The sequence below is a fragment of the Peromyscus eremicus genome, chromosome 16_21 (genome assembly GCF_949786415.1).
Source record: "Peromyscus eremicus chromosome 16_21, PerEre_H2_v1, whole genome shotgun sequence".
Classification (NCBI taxonomy): Eukaryota; Metazoa; Chordata; class Mammalia; order Rodentia; family Cricetidae; genus Peromyscus; species Peromyscus eremicus.
In genome coordinates, this window is record NC_081432.1 from 53,950,822 (window position 1) to 53,967,683 (window position 16,862).

The following is a 16,862-nucleotide window of genomic DNA, read 5'->3' on the forward strand; positions in this document are numbered from 1 at the left end:
TAAGCATATGTGCTGTGGATATCGATCTGTATAAATAAAATGCTGATTGGCCAGTAGCCAGGCAGGAAGTATAGGTGGGACAAGCAGAAAAGAGAGTTCGGGGAAGTGGAAGGCTGAGGTGGAGAGATGCTGCCAGCTGCCGCCATGAGATGTTAAGATACCGGTAAGCCACGAGCCATGTGGCAACTCATAGTTTAATAGAAATCGGATAATTTAAGATATAAGAACAGTTAGCAAGAAGCTTGCCACGGCCATACAGTTTATAAGCAATATAAGTCTCTGTGTGTTTACTTGTTGGGCCTGAGCAGCTGCGGGACTGGCAGGTGAGAGAGATTTGTCCTGACTCTGGGCCAGGCAGGACCAGGAAAACTCAGCTACATGTATGTATATACATATACACATACACACACACACACACACACACACACACACACACACACACACACACCTTAATTATGCCAGTGAGTCTAACAACACTCTATAAGAATCATATATTATTTAAGGAACACTCCAGTACTAGGCATTAGAAATTTCTATACAACTTTTGGTTAGGGGAGTTCAGGTGACTCCTAAAATAATATAGGCTTTTTGATGTTGCCCTTCATTGCTGCCCAGAATTTAAAGTTAAGTCTCTGTTTCTGATGACACCATGTACTTTAGATACAGGGCTGTGTCTCACTGGCTCTGGTCTGAAAGCTTCCTTCCAGAAGTTGCTATGCAAAATGCCAGTGGAGAATAGCAATCAGTAGTCCTAATCAGCTGTTATACCTATAAACCACAATAATGAAAAGCATGGTAAGATAGCCTGAAAGGTTCAATAGCAGCACTTGTATGTTCTCTGTAACCGACAACATCTAATTATACCTAAAGACCCCTCAATAAGGAGTAAATTATGCTTGGTACTAGAAACCTAGCCAACTACCCAGTTCTACTTAGATCATGGGTCTTAGAGAAGAATTTACCATTACTTTATTAGGCCAGTGTAATTCCTACTTTGAAAAAGCACCAAGTGTTTGAGTTGTTGAGAATTGCTGTGGTGTGAGTAGGGCTTTTCCATGCCTTGCGGGGGAGCAGCTTCAGCAGAGATCAGACTGGAGAAGGGTAGATGCAGTAGGCAATATAAAGAAGTTGCACAAGACAACAGTTTGAATCTTTTCTGAGCCTCTAGGAACATTTTATTTGATACTGTGCTTGGGAAGCAGTGTATGGAAGAGAATATATGTCTCTCTCTTCCCAGAGCCACAGAGTTTATTTTTATATCCTACAACAATGATTACATCAGTCTATATTTGCATTTCAAAAAATATCTAATATGTGACTATTTTCCCAACATGAACCAAAATAACCTTAAAAAGTCATAATCATAAAATTCAATGATCACAGATCCTGGGGCAAGTAGACAAAGTTTAACTAGGCGGGGGAGGAGAGGCCTTTAATGTATCCTCAGGGTCACCATTGCCAATCAATTAGAATCTAAAAGGCTATTTCCAAACTTATAAAAAGCAAAACAAAAATTCTTATCAAATTATATTATAGTCTCTTATAAACCTATAAAAATATATCCTAATTTGTATATCTATATAACTTCTACAACATTCCTATCTTTCTTATTTTTATAATCTTCTAATGATTAACTCATAAAATGAAATCATATCCTTTTACTTGATTCTTAGTTTCAAATTTTCATTTTATATCTATAAAAGCATTATCTTCACAAAAAAATAGGCAGAAAATGTTCCCAAACTTATTTGTGGGTTTCTTGTACTTTCCCAATCTTGATCTTAATCTCCATCTCCATGGTCTAGTTAGAACATCCTGTTCAGCCATTTCATCAATATTAATACTTTCAAACGTGTAGGTTTTATATTACTTTTTTCAATAAATTTATTCATCTTATTTCCTTTCCAAGGCCATCTCAGACCATCAATATTTTGAGGGCAAAAGGGAACAAGTCATTGAATCCTAAAACCACTATACAAATGATTTTATTTTTTGAGTAAAAATGCAAAAGAAGGAAGTGGGGCTGTATCCACTCAATTGGACTTTGTCACTCAGTTTCTTTACCAAACAACAGTCCTATAGTCTCTTTAGCTAAGTTATGAGAACTGGAACTTTGTCATGCAGTCTCAGCCACACAACAGTCATACATTCTATTTAGCTAAATGTTGAGTGGTGCCACCATCTTCCCCTTTTTTATTTTTTAGTCGATCCATTTGAAATTTCACTGTCAGTGTTTTTATGCCTCATGTTATTCGCTGTAAGATGACTGGAAAAACAAAAACTATAAGTAAGAAAATAAAAATTATCAATTCCAAATTAATAAAAAATGGCCAAACTTTACTGGAACCTATATATTCCCTAATAGCCTAAAGGAAATAAGTTGAGACTTCTTCCCTTTGAAAGATTCAATATGAGTTTTACTTATACCAGAATTATTTTCAGGTAGATTGTGAAAATGTGAAGAAAAAATTGATTAATTATAAACTCCCTTTAGGTGACCTTGAATTCTACCTCAAGAATGATCTGAAGCATTTTATGATAAAAAAAGGTAACACAAATCCAGTGAAATTTGACTGACATTCTATTGATAATCTAACCTTAATATTTTGAATTTGGTTTCCTATATGAAGCACTGCTTCTTCCAAAGCATTAAGTCTTCCCTGAATACCTCTGTCCATATGTTCCTGAATCATAAGGGCAATAGAAACATTTTTTGATAATTGATGCACATGTCGAGCTGCATGAATTTCTTTAACCAAATCAACAGTAAAAGAAACAAAACTAGCTGCAGTAGCAATTAATGCAGTGATTCCTAAAATTAAAGTTCCCACAAAACATTTACCTCTGCAGAAAGCATATACTGCATTATTCATAACCTATAAACCAGGATTAGCATACCAATCTCCAGTAATATTAACAGGAAGTAAAACATAAGGTGGTTGGTGTAATATAGCAAAAGCCTCATCTGTTACATTAGAAGCAATACAATTGGAAAGAACACAATACTTACAAAGTATTTTAAATGAACCATTGTTAGTCTCAAAAGTATATAAAGAACCAATGGATTCACTATGTAAAATTGCATAAGGAGCTCCAACACAGGCGTCTCTTGATCATTTGTATTATCATTACTGGATAACACCTAACCAAAGGTTCCCCTGTTCTGTCAGCTTCTCTAATTGCTGCAGGAAAACCTACAGGCTCATTTTTTATTTTTGGCCTCTTTTTAGATTTCTTTAGAAAAGGTGATACTGAGGTGGCCAATCCTCCTTAGAACTTTTAATTTGCTCTTCATCTCCATCACTTTCTATTTGAAAAGACTCCTTAATCTTCTTATCTCTTCTCTTCTCATTATTAATGACTTTTCCTAATGGATTTTTAAATAAAAGAGGAGTAATTGATTTATTTTGAGGAGAGGTTTCTGTAGATTTTTTTTACATTTAGGTAAATCCCAACTTCTATAGGCACCAAAGCTTGTTTTATTAATGACCAATAAGCTAAAGCATCTACAGACATGCCTTGTGGTCCATTGGATTCATACCACAATCTAATATCTTCTCCTACTTTATCCCAATTATCAATATCTACGGAGCCTTGGTCAGGAAACCAAGGACTAAGCTCATGCACACACTGTAAAATCTCACAAACTTGTTTTTCATTGACTTTTATTCCTTTCCTTTTCAAAGCATGTTTTAAAATATCAACAAAAATATCTCCTTTCCTTAGACTCCACCTGTCCCATTATATTTATTTTTTCTTTTCTCCCCGGCCCTATTTGATGACCAGGGATCTTTATTAATTCTTCCTTATTAACCACTCTCACCCAGCCCAACTCTTTGACAGGGGGTCTGCAGTACCCTTGTGGGATTCTCGCCACACCAGAAACACCTTATTAATACTTATCCTACTTCAGGTCTGCTGTTCAGGCACCGCTTATGCTGGGGACCAGCTGCAGCAGAGATCAGGACGGGAGAAGGGTGGATGGAGCAGGCGATGTAAAGAACTTGTGCTGAACAGCAGTTTGAATCTTTTCTGAGCCTCTAAGAATATTTTATTTGATACTGTGCTTGGGAGGCAGTGTATAGGAGAGAATATATGTAAACCTTTCTCTTCCAAGGGCCACAGAGTTTATTTTTATATCCTACAACAATGATTATATCAGTCTATATTTGCATTTCAAAAAATATCGAATACGTGACTATTTTCCCAACATGAATTAAAATGTCCTTAAAAAGTCATAATCATAAAATTCAGTGATCACAGTTCCTGAAGCAAGTAGACAAAGTTTTACTAGGCGGGGGAGGAGAGGCTTTTTATCTTTCCTTCATGTCGCCATTGCCAGACTATTAGACTCTAAAAGGCTAATTCCTAACTTATAAAAAGCCAAAAAAATTCTTATCAAATTATATTAAAATCTATTTTAAACATATATATATCCTAATTTATATATCTATATAATTTCTGCAACATTCCTATCTTTCTTATTTTTATAATCTTCTAATGATTAACTCATAACATGAAATCATATCCTTTTTCTTGATTCTTACTTTTCAACTTTGCATTTTATATCTATGAAACCATTAATATCTTCACTACAAAAATCAGAAAATGTTCCCAAACTTATTTGTGAGTTTTTTTGTACTTTTCCTGTCTTGATTTTCATCTCTATTTCTGTGGTCTAATTAGAAAATTCTGTTCAGTCATTTCATCATTATTACTATGTTCAAATGTGTAGTTTTATATTACTTTTTTCAATAAATTTATTCATCTTATTTCCTTTCCAAGACCATCTCAGACCATCACTATTTTGAGGGCAAAAGGGAACAAGTCATTGAATCCTAAAACTACCACACAAATGATTTTATTTTTTGAGTAAAAATCTAAAGGAGAAAGTGGGGCTGTATCCACTCAACCAGAAACTGGACTTTGTCACACAGTTTCCTTAGCCAAACAACAGTCCTACAGTCTCCTTAGCTAAGTTATGAAAACTGGAATTTTGTCACGCAGTCTCCTTAGCCAAACAACAGTCATATGTTCTATTTAACTACATGGTGGTTGTTCCACCACTTTGGGAGCCCACAAAAACTTCCTAGTGAGATTTGAGCTTGCTTTTCACAGCAGGGCTGCATTAGGGGATGGCTAGCCCAGGTGCATGGTCACCAGGCATCTGGGATAGTCTATACTTGGCCATGCTGGGGGGAGGTTTTTGCTCCACCCCTTGGAATTCCTTTAAAAGCACTTTAGTAGATCCAGCATGGGCTGGGGGGTTTGGACCCAGACCCTCCTTAGGCTATCCTGTCATTTCTGTCTGTCTCTCTCTATGCTTCTATCTACAAATTCCTCATTTCTTTCTGCTCAAGAGTACTCTAAGGGAATAAGAGGGAGCTGGTCTCCCTGAAATGGCACTCACCCAGGGATCACGGACTTGGTGAAAGCTTGGGGAGAAAGCCCTACAGGAAGTATTTGGATTGGTTTGGCTTTGTAGTAGATGTAAAGGTGGGGGCTTTTATTATAGGGAGGATGAATGAGGGGCTGAAAAATGCCTGAATAAGCCTGTCTGGGTTTCTTTCTTTTCTTCTCTCTCTCTCTCTCTCTCTCTCTCTCTCTCTCTCTCTCTCTCTCCCTCTCCCTCTCTCCCTCTTTCTCTCTCTTGAAATTCTATCTATGAAAAATTAAGGAAGGTAGAGTGTAGTAATGTAGCTTAAAAAAAATATTTAGGAATAAGATAATCTACAAGACAGAAACTAGGTACTTAATTTTCTAACTATGGGGATATGAATACAAAATCCTTGGGAAAGATCAGAGCAAAAGAAAAAATGTGCAGAAAAGAATTTTGTGGAAGCTTTTGGCCTGGGAACAGCTAAAATGCTAAGTCCAAGCAGTAGAAGAGATTTCCCCTGAGGCAAATATGGATGAAGAATTAGTTTCCTCTTGGCCATGAAAGCCAATGTTTAGAGGATGTAAGTTTTGGGAAAAACTTAGCAATCTCTCTCTGTCTAAAAAACAAAAAAGCCCTTTCAGGTCTTTGCTTCTCAGTAATTTCTCTCCTGTAAGGGCCAAATTAGATTTGTCTGTTAATGACATCTATGGGAAAATCACCTGTGGTTCACTCTATGAAAAAACAACAAACCTCTGTGCTAAGCTCTGTCTTTCTTTCAAGCCAGGAGAAGCAGCAGTCAGAATCCCCTGAGGTTAGATAGAACTTAACCATAAGTGCTTGAGAGAGTGCAGGCTGAGAGCTGCAAAGAGCCAAGGGATCTGCCTCCCTTGATAGGAGGCTACAGATGAGGAGGAGAAGGTAAAGCTGAGCCTTTTGGCTGCAGTGGAGCTGTGGCATCAGGGACTTTGGTTCTGGGTGAGCATCTATCAGAATGAAAAGCTCCCTCATAATTGTTCTAGCACAAAGATTCCCTGAAGCAATGCAAACCCTCTCTGTTAGCATGGAATTTTGTTTCTAACCAGCAACCAAGAAGCAATTAGCAAGGGGCCAGAGAGCCAGCACCTCTAAGTTTGAGTGCATTCTGGGGATACTAAGATTTCTACAGTGATCAGGCAGTTTCAAGAGAAGCAGTGCTGTGCTGGGAAAAACTGAGGCCGAATTGAGATAGAAGCCCCTACCTTCAGAAGCAGTCAACATAAAAAGAAACCAAACCAGGAGATGTCTGTGAGGGAGTCTCTCTGAAGGGGCTGAAAGCTTTGTTTGAGTATTTCCACTGACTGTCTGGGGCAAAGGAGAAAGCCCTGATGGAATTTTGGTATCAGGGATGGCCGCCTCAATGCATGCTAATGAAGCAGGGGCTATTCTGATCTGGAGCCAGGATCAGATGAAAGAGAAATACCTAGCAAGGGCAGCTAATGGAGAACAAAAATCTCTCAGTCTCCAGTGGTGAAAAAGCCAAAAGCTTGGTTCAAACCTCCCACGCTGAAAGCAGAAATTTGACAAAGCGTATAGGCAGAAGTGGAAGTTTGCTCAGACCCAAAACGAATTAAGGTAAAGGTAGTCTGAAACATAATGATGCTATGGATCCTGGGAAATATAATGCATAGAAGCAAGACAGCATAGGGAAACCGGTATGGAGAAAGGGCAGACATATTGGGACAGAAACTTTCAAGTGCTCAGCTTAAAACGTTGCTTTTTTTCCAAGTGATGCTACAAAGTTTGGGTTTACCTCCCAAAAATCAAACAAGTGATCAAAAGCTTGCCTAACAGGAGATAATTAAATGCTAATACTGTTTATCAACAAACCACTTTAAAATCCTTTAAAAAGCAAGAGAAAGAAGTCCATACATAGAACATTATTTTAGATATGAAGAAACTTATGGGCAAATAAAAAAAAGTCTTTGTCTCTTGAACAAACAACCTGCAATGAGTGATTCCTTTGCAAATCTAATAAGAGGACAATGAAGCAGACACTCAAAAAGGAATGACTGCTTTGTAGAGGGGATCAAGCCTCAAAAAAATCTAGCCATCTTACAAAATAGAGTTGCCTCACTTGAAAGTTCCCTATAAGAAAACAATGCTAAATCAGAATGCTTGCTTAGTGAAGGCACTGAGATTTGTGAGAAGCTAGTGAATGAAGTGAAAATACTAAATCATGAAAATGTTCTTCTTCAGAGTAAGCTAATGAAGAATGTGGTTCATAAAACAACATCTATGTTCTTGACTCCTTTGAATAGTAACAGATTTGGTAGACAAATAATCTTGCCAGATATGTTGGGCTAATAAAAATCTATGAGAAACATCAAAATTATTAAAGGAACTCATAACAAATACAGCTTTAAAAATAATAAGAAGGGGAAAATTGTCTGAGAGTTTGGTGATGAGTGTAGAACAGAGGAATGTCAGCGTCAATGCCACTCTTCTAGAGGAACTGGATTAAAAAGCAGCTAAATCAATTTTCCTGACATTGAAGTTCCATCTTGCAGTCTGGGGATGGTAGGAGAATAAGGAGGCTTCTATACCGCTGAGGAGTTTTGAGTGAAGTTTCAACATTTTTTTTTTTTTGCTGAAAGCTGTAGGTCTGGAACCCCACTCCATCTTAGACAATTATCTTCTCCTGATGAGAAATTGTCTGTTGAGTTGCCTGCTAAGCAGTTCAGAAACAGAATGTTCCTTAGGAGGTTTTTCTTCTCATCTCTTTTCTTCCTTTTTTGAGTTTGCTGTAAATTGAGACAGCTCTTAATAGAGTTTTTATAAAAGATCTGGAATGCATAAAGTACTGTTTAGCAACAACACTCATTATATCCCAGAGTTAAGAGAAATCCGTTGCAGAATTAGGCTCTTGTTTCCAACTGTCAGAAGCACTTTCCCAATGGTATCAAAGCTGTCTTAAACTCTGAACTTTAGAAATGATTTGTATACTTCCTGTCTTGTTCAGAGAGTCTTTCTAATAGTTTTAAGAAAGTAGTCATATAGAATGTAAGTTTATATTAGGGTAGAATAAGCTTTAGGCATAAGGATATTGTATGAGTCTTTCTAAGAAGAATATTTGCTAAGGTAGTCCTATATAGTTTCCTTAAGAATATATGCTTGTAAAAAGTATATCTACTAAGTTCTGCTAAGAGGTTTTTTCTACTGTAAGTTAGTTCTGCTAAGAGTCTTTACAGCTCTTCTATGAAATCTCTCCTAGATATTTTCTAAGGTAGTCTTATAGAGTTTCCTTATGAATACAGGCTTGTAAGAAGTATAAATAAGTATATGTTCAATGTGAATTTGTGAGGTGTAAATATTGAATGTAAGTTTAAATGTTTAATGTAAGTTTGCAAGAAGTGTAAATATGTATAGTGATAATAGTTCAATTAAGAGAATTGTAAATATATATGTTGATGTTTATACCAGAATTATATTAAGGTTAATGAACAAGAGTTTGGCAAAAAGCTAAGGGAGTATTTAAGTTGGATATAGTTTATTGAGTGCAGTTTCATCAAGAATTTATTAATTTAAAAATGGCTTGGCACACCTAAAATTGATATAGACGTCTTGAGACCCATTCCAGAAAAGATATGCAATCTCTATCATCCTCTACTCTTGTTCTGGGAGGTGTCACAGCTATGAAGATCACTGTGGAGGTTGTAAGCTCAATAGGAACCTGGGCCAGGGCTAAGTTAAGCTCAGTACTCCCTACTGTCAGAGGCTGAGAGCCAAGAACAGACAACTTTCTCTTGATAGCTTCCATCCTAAAACAGAGTATGCTTGATGAAAAGCATAGCTCCATGATGGGTAATAGAAGAAATAATCATAGAGAATGACCTAACAGAGACCTCAGTCTCTCCAATGGAGCCTGAGAGGCACTTTAAAAGATTAAGAGGAGGGACCTGTGGGAGGCCACAAAGGTTTTCAAGTGAGATCTGAGCTTTCTTTATACAGCAAGGCTGCATTAGGGGATGGCTGGATCAGGTGTATGGTCACTAGGTGTCTGGAATGGTCTGCACTTTTCTATGCTTGGGGGAGGTCTTTTGCTCCACCCCTTGACATTCCTTTAAAAAGCCCTTTAGTGGAGACAGAAGGGGCTGGTACGTTTGGACCCAGGCTCTCCCAAGGCTATCTTGTAGACAAATTTCTAAACAGTCTTATGAACTAAGAAGCACAAACCCAAATACAGAGGTAATAGCCAAAGAGATCAGAGAACTAGCGAAGAGCCATGACTACCTTATCTTACAACCTTGCCGCTGTCACTTTCCCAGATTAAATTTCTTCCCATCTAACTTGTGTTTTTATTGCCTTCCTGCTCTGCCTTCTCATTGGCTCTAAGCCCAGTCACCTGACTTCCTTGTCACTGCTTGTCCATACAGACCTCCAGGTCTCTATGGTTGGTACTAGGATTAAAGGCTCATGTCACCATGCTTGGCTGTGTCCATGACCACACAGATACTCTGCCTGCCATGGGATTGGATTAAGGGCATATGCTACCACAGCCTGACTCCTGTTAATGGCTATGAGACCTCACTATGTGACCTCTGATCTCTAGGCAAACTTTATTTATTAACATACAAATAAAATCACATTTCAGCACAATTAAAATATCACAACATTCCCGCTTTTATTCTAATACAAAGAAAAAAGTTATAACTAATATAAGAAAAACTGTATACAATAAGTACAATAACTATATACAATATATACAAGCAATAAATAACTAAACAATGTCTAGTCCATTTGCATTTGAGAAACTCACAGAAAATATTCCATTATCTATCCTATTTTGGTAAGTAATGTGCCTGAATCACTTTCTATCCTAACTTATATTACTAACAGAGAACTATCTTATAATGTCTTTCAAATTTATACACTTACACCTCTTTATTAAGTTTCTTTTCTGAAATTCCTAAAAAGGAAGACTATAACAATAACTATCTAATCTTCAACTCACTATAACTATAACTATCTAATCTTCAGCTCCCTTGGGGACCCAAGAAGGAAATAATAGTATCTAATAAGACAGGAAGTGCAAACAAGTGACTTCCAAAAAAATGTGAGTTGACAGATACAGACAGCTGCCTGGAGAGTCACCTGAGGTTTCTGTGCAACCTTGGGGCTTCATCTTCAGCTTATAGGCTTAGTGTATCTGACAGACTCATTTGTGTAGTAGGATGTACACAAGGCCTACAGTTCGACCTCACATTTGGTGAGAGTAACTCATGTACCAGATAAACCTGAATTCCACTGGTGTCCTTTTCTCTCTTTCTCATGTGTATTCTATCACCACACACACACACACACACACACACACACACACACACACACACACACCCCTTATGGCCAAAACAGTGCTAAGGCAGCTGCAAGCAGAGTTAAAGTGGTTCAAAGTATCTGACACCCTTGATTCTTACGGCTAATAAGTGTTGCCAAAAGAGATCCACTGTCTATTTAGATGAGATATTAATGATTCCAGATGTAAAAGTATTCCACTCCAGAATCAATTCACAAAGTCAATGCACTGAACCAGGCATCAGAGTTGAGACAAAGTGAGATACACAAACTTGGAGCCATAGAAATGAAAGGCAGTATCCATTTAGAAGAACAAAAGACTGGGCAGATGGATGTACACAAGGCCTACAGAGGAGTCACAGTTCAGGTAGGCTGTGCTATGGGGTGGGTTCCCTGGTCCCTTTCTACTAAGTTAAACTCTTCACAGGCTGCATTCCATTACATAAATGTCAAAATAACAAAATCTGATTATATGGACACTTCTAGAGCTAACTATATTCCTGAAAATGTATCTAAATTTTTGTAGGTCTTGATGTTGCTAAGCCAAGTGCTAAAGGGTTGACCTGGCCCCAAAGATCAGTTCAACTCCAGAGGTAAGATAGAAGGTCAGATCTGGATAGACTAGTGGGTAAGTGTATGATACAAGTATAATATGTCATGTTAACAGTGGAAATAAGGTGAGGTAGAGTCCCTAGAAGAATCAGAATTTCTTTGCATTTCTGTCTCTTGACATAAAAATGGGCTGATACCACCTACATCTCAATGCTGTTTCTTCTTCATGGCAAGAGCAGATCTGAAAGTCTTTGCCTTAGTTTTCCTGACATATTTTGAAAGCTTTCATGTGTGTGGACTGTTCCAGTCTAATTTAATATGTTTAAAACTAGGTATTTTACTGGAGAATATGTTTCTTGTCATTCTCTTCCTCATGGGTGGTATGGGCAGAAACGGTTTTAATGTTCACATGAAGGTAGAGCATCACTTGGCTTATGTATTAATTTGTAAAGGAAGATAATTAGTACTTGCAAAATAGAGGCCCTCAGGGGAAAGGCTGTGTTGCAAAACAGGTCTTTACAATGAGGAGTGTCTTTGAGTAGGGCCTAGACCATGGCATCAGTGGTAGTGTGAGGAATGAATAGAGAAAAAGTGGGAGAAAGATCCCAAATCTTGCCCACTGCTTCTTCCCTTCAGTGGAGGGATGCAGTTCACCCTGCCATTGTTACAGAACCGGACTGAAGCTCCTGAAACCTTAAGTACAAATAAAGATTTATTGATAGCTTCTAAAATGTTGTTGGGAATTTGTCCTCATGAGAAAAAGTCTAACTAGTGCTCTTTGATTACCAACTCAAAAAGAATTAAAAGTAAAAGCAGAAAACACTACAATGACAAGACAAAACCCAGTAGTTCAGAATTTTACTAAATATTGCACTTTAGTATTAGACAACAAAGAATAGATACAGGAACAGGTAACAAAATATTTTCACGTGAGAAAACTCATGTGGCTCATGCCCTCAAGGAAGACAGGAAAACAAAGAACTTTATTACAAAAAGTGCCTCAGACTAGCCTCCTGTTATTGAACTGGAAGGTGGTGAGGCTGAGTTGTATTTAGGTAAAAGGCAAAGGATTTGTGCAGTTTAGAGAGTGTGAGTTACACTATAGAATGGGAAGTACCTGGTGTAATTTAATAAAACATGTTTTGCTTCAATTTATTCACAGAAAAGTCGGCATTATCAGATTTATACTCTTTGATTTTATTTTCCCTTCTTTCCTGTCCTAAAACAATATGTGAATGTCTATGTTTATAATTTTAAAATGTGTTTGAAACTGCAGTTTAAATTACAAAATTAAAAGCAGATTTTGCTGTCTTGTACTGTATAATAAGGCTTAGTGGTTGATACTCTGCCCTGCCAAATTGAAAAAAAAAAAAGAACAAACTTAAAAATCACTACATCATGGCAAATAAGAATTGGGTGCAAGGTATAGTTGATAACAAATCAAACAGCAAGTGTCCACCATTAAAACAGCTCCAATGGAAGCAGTGCCAGACTATGAATCTTTCATTTGCTTTGAGGACTTCTGTGATAAGAGTTTCAAGGAGATCCATTCTCTGAGGAATACCTCAACATTTTCAAAGATTTCTTTCAAGTGCTCTATTTGGTATGAACAGTGAAGATTTAGGGAGAAATAACCCTACCAGACCTTCAGAAGAAGTTGTTTTTGGTGGTGGGGTGGCCAGTAAATTTGAAGTATACTAGTGAATGCTGTTCTATTTACAAAGGCCTGTCTTCAAAAACAAGTACTTTACCAATCTCTTAACTGAATTTCCTAAATTCTTAAATGACTTGAATATACATAAACATCCAGCTCTGCCATGGTCTATGGCATATTACAGTAGATGACAACTTATGTTCATAAGGTCAAACTACCAGATGGGCAATTCTCTGATGGAGAAATCTTATGAAGCAAGGCTTACGAGGACACAGACTCTGAAAACTGCTTGCTTCTATTTGTAACTTCTCATGTGCAAAAACAGCCATGGAAACTCCCCATTACCATGCATTTTCATGTAATGTGTACATGTAATCTCATGATTACATCTCAATCTTGGGCATTTATTTGGTAGACTGTCTAAAGATGATTTCTTCTTAATCTGTATAAATTTGATGAATAGAAATAATAATAGGATTTTTTTCATAGTTCAGGCTGACATAGGAAAATAACAGTATTCTGTAGCTAGAATTTTCCTGCCTGGCCCACAGTCAGGACAAATCTCTCTCACCTGCCAGCCCCACAGCCACTCAGACCAAACCAAGTAAACACAGAGACTTATATTGATTACAAACTGTATGGCCATGGCAGGTTTCTTGCTAACTTTTCTTACAGCTTAAATTAATCCATTTCTATAAATCTATACCTTGCCACGTGGCTCGTGGCTTACTGGCATCTTCACATGCTGTTTGTCATCGTGGTGGCTGGCAGTGTCTCTCTGACTCAGCCTTCCACTTCCCAGCTTTATTCTCCTCCTTGTCCCGCCTATACTTCCTGACTAGCCACTGGCCAATCAGTGATTTATTTATTGACCAATCAGAGTAATTTAACATACAGACCATCCCACAGCAGTATTCTCTGCTACAAAGACAGCTTATTACACAATTAGCTGATTAAAGACCTCAGAGCAAATTCAAAATAGACCAGTTGTTCCTACAAATTAATTGCACAAGGACAGATTCACAGGTGTCTGGTTGTTGACCCCAGGTAAGGCATAAAACAACTTTAGTGCCAGTTCTTCACTTGCAAAACTCTGGCTGGTAACATTAAAGACATAACTCCCTGAACATAATCTCTGAGCAACTGACTCTCTGTGTGAACTCCTAAACCTCAGTTTTATAATAAAAGACTCAAGGTTCAGCCAACTAACTGTTTATTGTTTAGGCCCTGGGACACTTTTAAGGTCACTGTCCCTCAAGAAAATGTGGAACACTTGAGTGCTATATGCATCCTGCTGGCTTACCAGGGAATTTGGTTGACAGCCAAACATTAGTATTGTTATAAGCAGTGTAATTTTCCAAGTCCAAGAAAAACCATGTGATTTCACATGTGTTATCAGAATGACTCTTCTTATTGTTTAATGAATAAATGTAATGTGACCCTCAAATGTAAGCTTTCTGTTTGGAATATATAGAGCTGTATAACAAAAAAAAAGGAGAGAAAATTTTTCTTCAAGATGAATTAAAAAAGAAAGTTAGCATCAAAATGCATGTATTTCTTGCCTAACACCCCTCAGATAGGTTAGTTCTTGTTGACATTATGGATTTTTTGACATACCATGGGTATAATCTTGGAACAGGTACTCCCCAAAACTATGGCACATGCAAACAAATTTATAAATGGTCTTATTAAATAAAAAACACAGAGCCAGAAAATTGGGTTAATGCCTTAGAGAGATCAGGGAAATACGGAAAGCCACCAGATAACCTCACCTCACCAACTCTGCACCTTCCCAAGAGAATGACTTCTTGTCTATGCATATTCCTGAATATGCCTTGCTTTTCTGTCCTCTCAATGGCTCTTATTACAGCTACCTCACTTCTTCTTGCATAGCTATGTCACTTTCTGTCTGTACAGACCTCCAGGTCTCTATGGTTGGTACTGGGGTTAAAGGTGTGTGTCACCAAGCTTGGCTGTGTTCCATAGTGTGGCCTGAATACACAGAGATCCTGCCTGCTAAGAGATTAAGGGTGTCTGCTGCCTGATTTCTTTGTTTACTTAAAATGACTGGTCTTTTCCCCTGATCTCTAGCAAGCTTTATTTATTAACACACAAATAAAATATCACCACAGATACAGCTCACACTTACTCTTCTTTTCAACAGGAAGAAAGGGACATATGATTGCCTTTGCAAGACCTGGACAACACTGGGATTGTAAGCATTTAGTCATAGATGGAGGAGGGTCTCATAGGGACTAGGTGCTCTCTAAGAAGGCATTGGCAGTTGATAGCTGTGGGAGCATTGGGAGTTATTGTCTTGAGTGGCTTAGCCATTGGTGATTGCCTTTGCTCCAGGGATCACTTCATACACATGATCATGTGTGTAACCCTGTTTAAATCTAGTGAGCTCAAAAACAACATGAGACATGAAGCAGGAGAGTGTATTGGGAAGTGAATTTTATAATTATTGGGAGATGGATGGAAAAAGAGAATTTGAGATCTGAGTGTAATAAAAATGTATCATATACTTGTGTGAAATTATAAAATATAACATAAAAGAAAAAATCCACATGATAGTTTCTATTTGTAATCACAATGTCCATAGTCGGATGCCTAAAGAATTTCTATTCAAGTGTGATCAGGCTATAGTAAAAAAGAGTGGGAGGCTCATGCCAATTTTACTGGGAATCCTGCCATGAAATGGTATGTACATTTAAGACAGTGGTTCTCAACCTATTGGTCAAACTCCTTGGGGTTTGAATGACCCATACATAGGGTTTGCATATGAGATATCCTTCATTCAGATATTTATATTATGATTTTTAACAGCAGTAAATTATAGTTATGAAGAAGCAAGAAAAGTAACTCTATGGTTGGGGTTCACCACAGCATGATGAACTGTATTAAAGGATTGCATCATTAGGAAAGGTGAGGACTACTGGTTTAAGGAAAGAAAGGTTAGGCCATGAGTTCTGAAGTGATGCTAATTCCCAGCTGCCTGCTTCATCCACAGCTTGTTCAGAACACCTTTTTGTGCCTCAAGGCAGAGAGACTGATTAGCTTAGTTTATTGTATTTATTTAGTCTTCATTCTCCTTGTATTTGGATATTTAACTAAAAAGTACATAGGACTTGAATGAGAACATAATAATGGGCAAAGTGAACAGGACACAAGGTGGCTCCTAGTTAACATGGTCTGGAAATCAATACAGTAGTTACTAAGGTCAATAATTCCTCCGCATTTTTTTGTTGTTGTTTTGTTTTCTTCTTTGTTGTTTTTCCAGACAGGTTTCTCTGTGTAACAGCTCTGGCTGTCCTAGAACTGACTTTGTAGACCAGGCTGAACTTGAACTCACAGAGACCCACTTACCTTTGCCTCCAGAGTGCTGGGATTAAAGGCCACTACCACCTCCACATAGTTAATGAATGTGTGTAGACGAAATTCTAAATGGTCTTATTAAGTAAGAAACACAGAGACAAATAAAGAGTTAAAAGCCCAGAGATCAGAGCAGTAGCCAAAAGCTAAGATCACCTTATATTACCACTCACTGCCGTCCTTCCCCTGAGATAGAGACCTTCTTCCTGTGTCCTGTCTTTTTATTACCTTTCTGTTCTGCCTTCTCATTGGCTCTAAACCCAACCACATGACTTCCTCGTCACTGCATGTCTGTACAGACCTCCATGTCTCTATGTTGGTATTGGGATTAAAGGCATGTGTCACCATCCTAGCTGTGTCCTTGAACACACAGAGACTCTGTCTGCCATGTGATCAGATTAAGGATATGTGCGACCACTTCCAGACTTCTGCTTAATGTCTATGACCTCTGATCTCCAGGCAACTTTATTTATTAACATACAAATAAAATTCATTTCAGCACAAATAAAATATCACCATATTTCCCCCTTCTATTCTAATAAAAAAGGAAAAAAGTTATAACTAATATAAGAA

General features: G+C 37.6%; 1 protein-coding gene across 1 annotated transcript in view; it reads right to left on the minus strand.

Annotated features, from left to right (window-relative positions):
• The window catches only part of LOC131926147 (cysteine-rich secretory protein 1-like), a 34,433-nt gene extending 30,321 nt beyond the window's left edge, over positions 1 to 4,112 (minus strand). The window contains exon 1 of the mRNA XM_059281430.1: positions 3,909 to 4,112. The gene's annotated coding sequence lies outside the window, so the exon portion shown is untranslated. The remainder of the gene's footprint in view (positions 1 to 3,908) is intronic.
• Between the last annotated feature and the right edge of the window lie 12,750 nt (positions 4,113 to 16,862).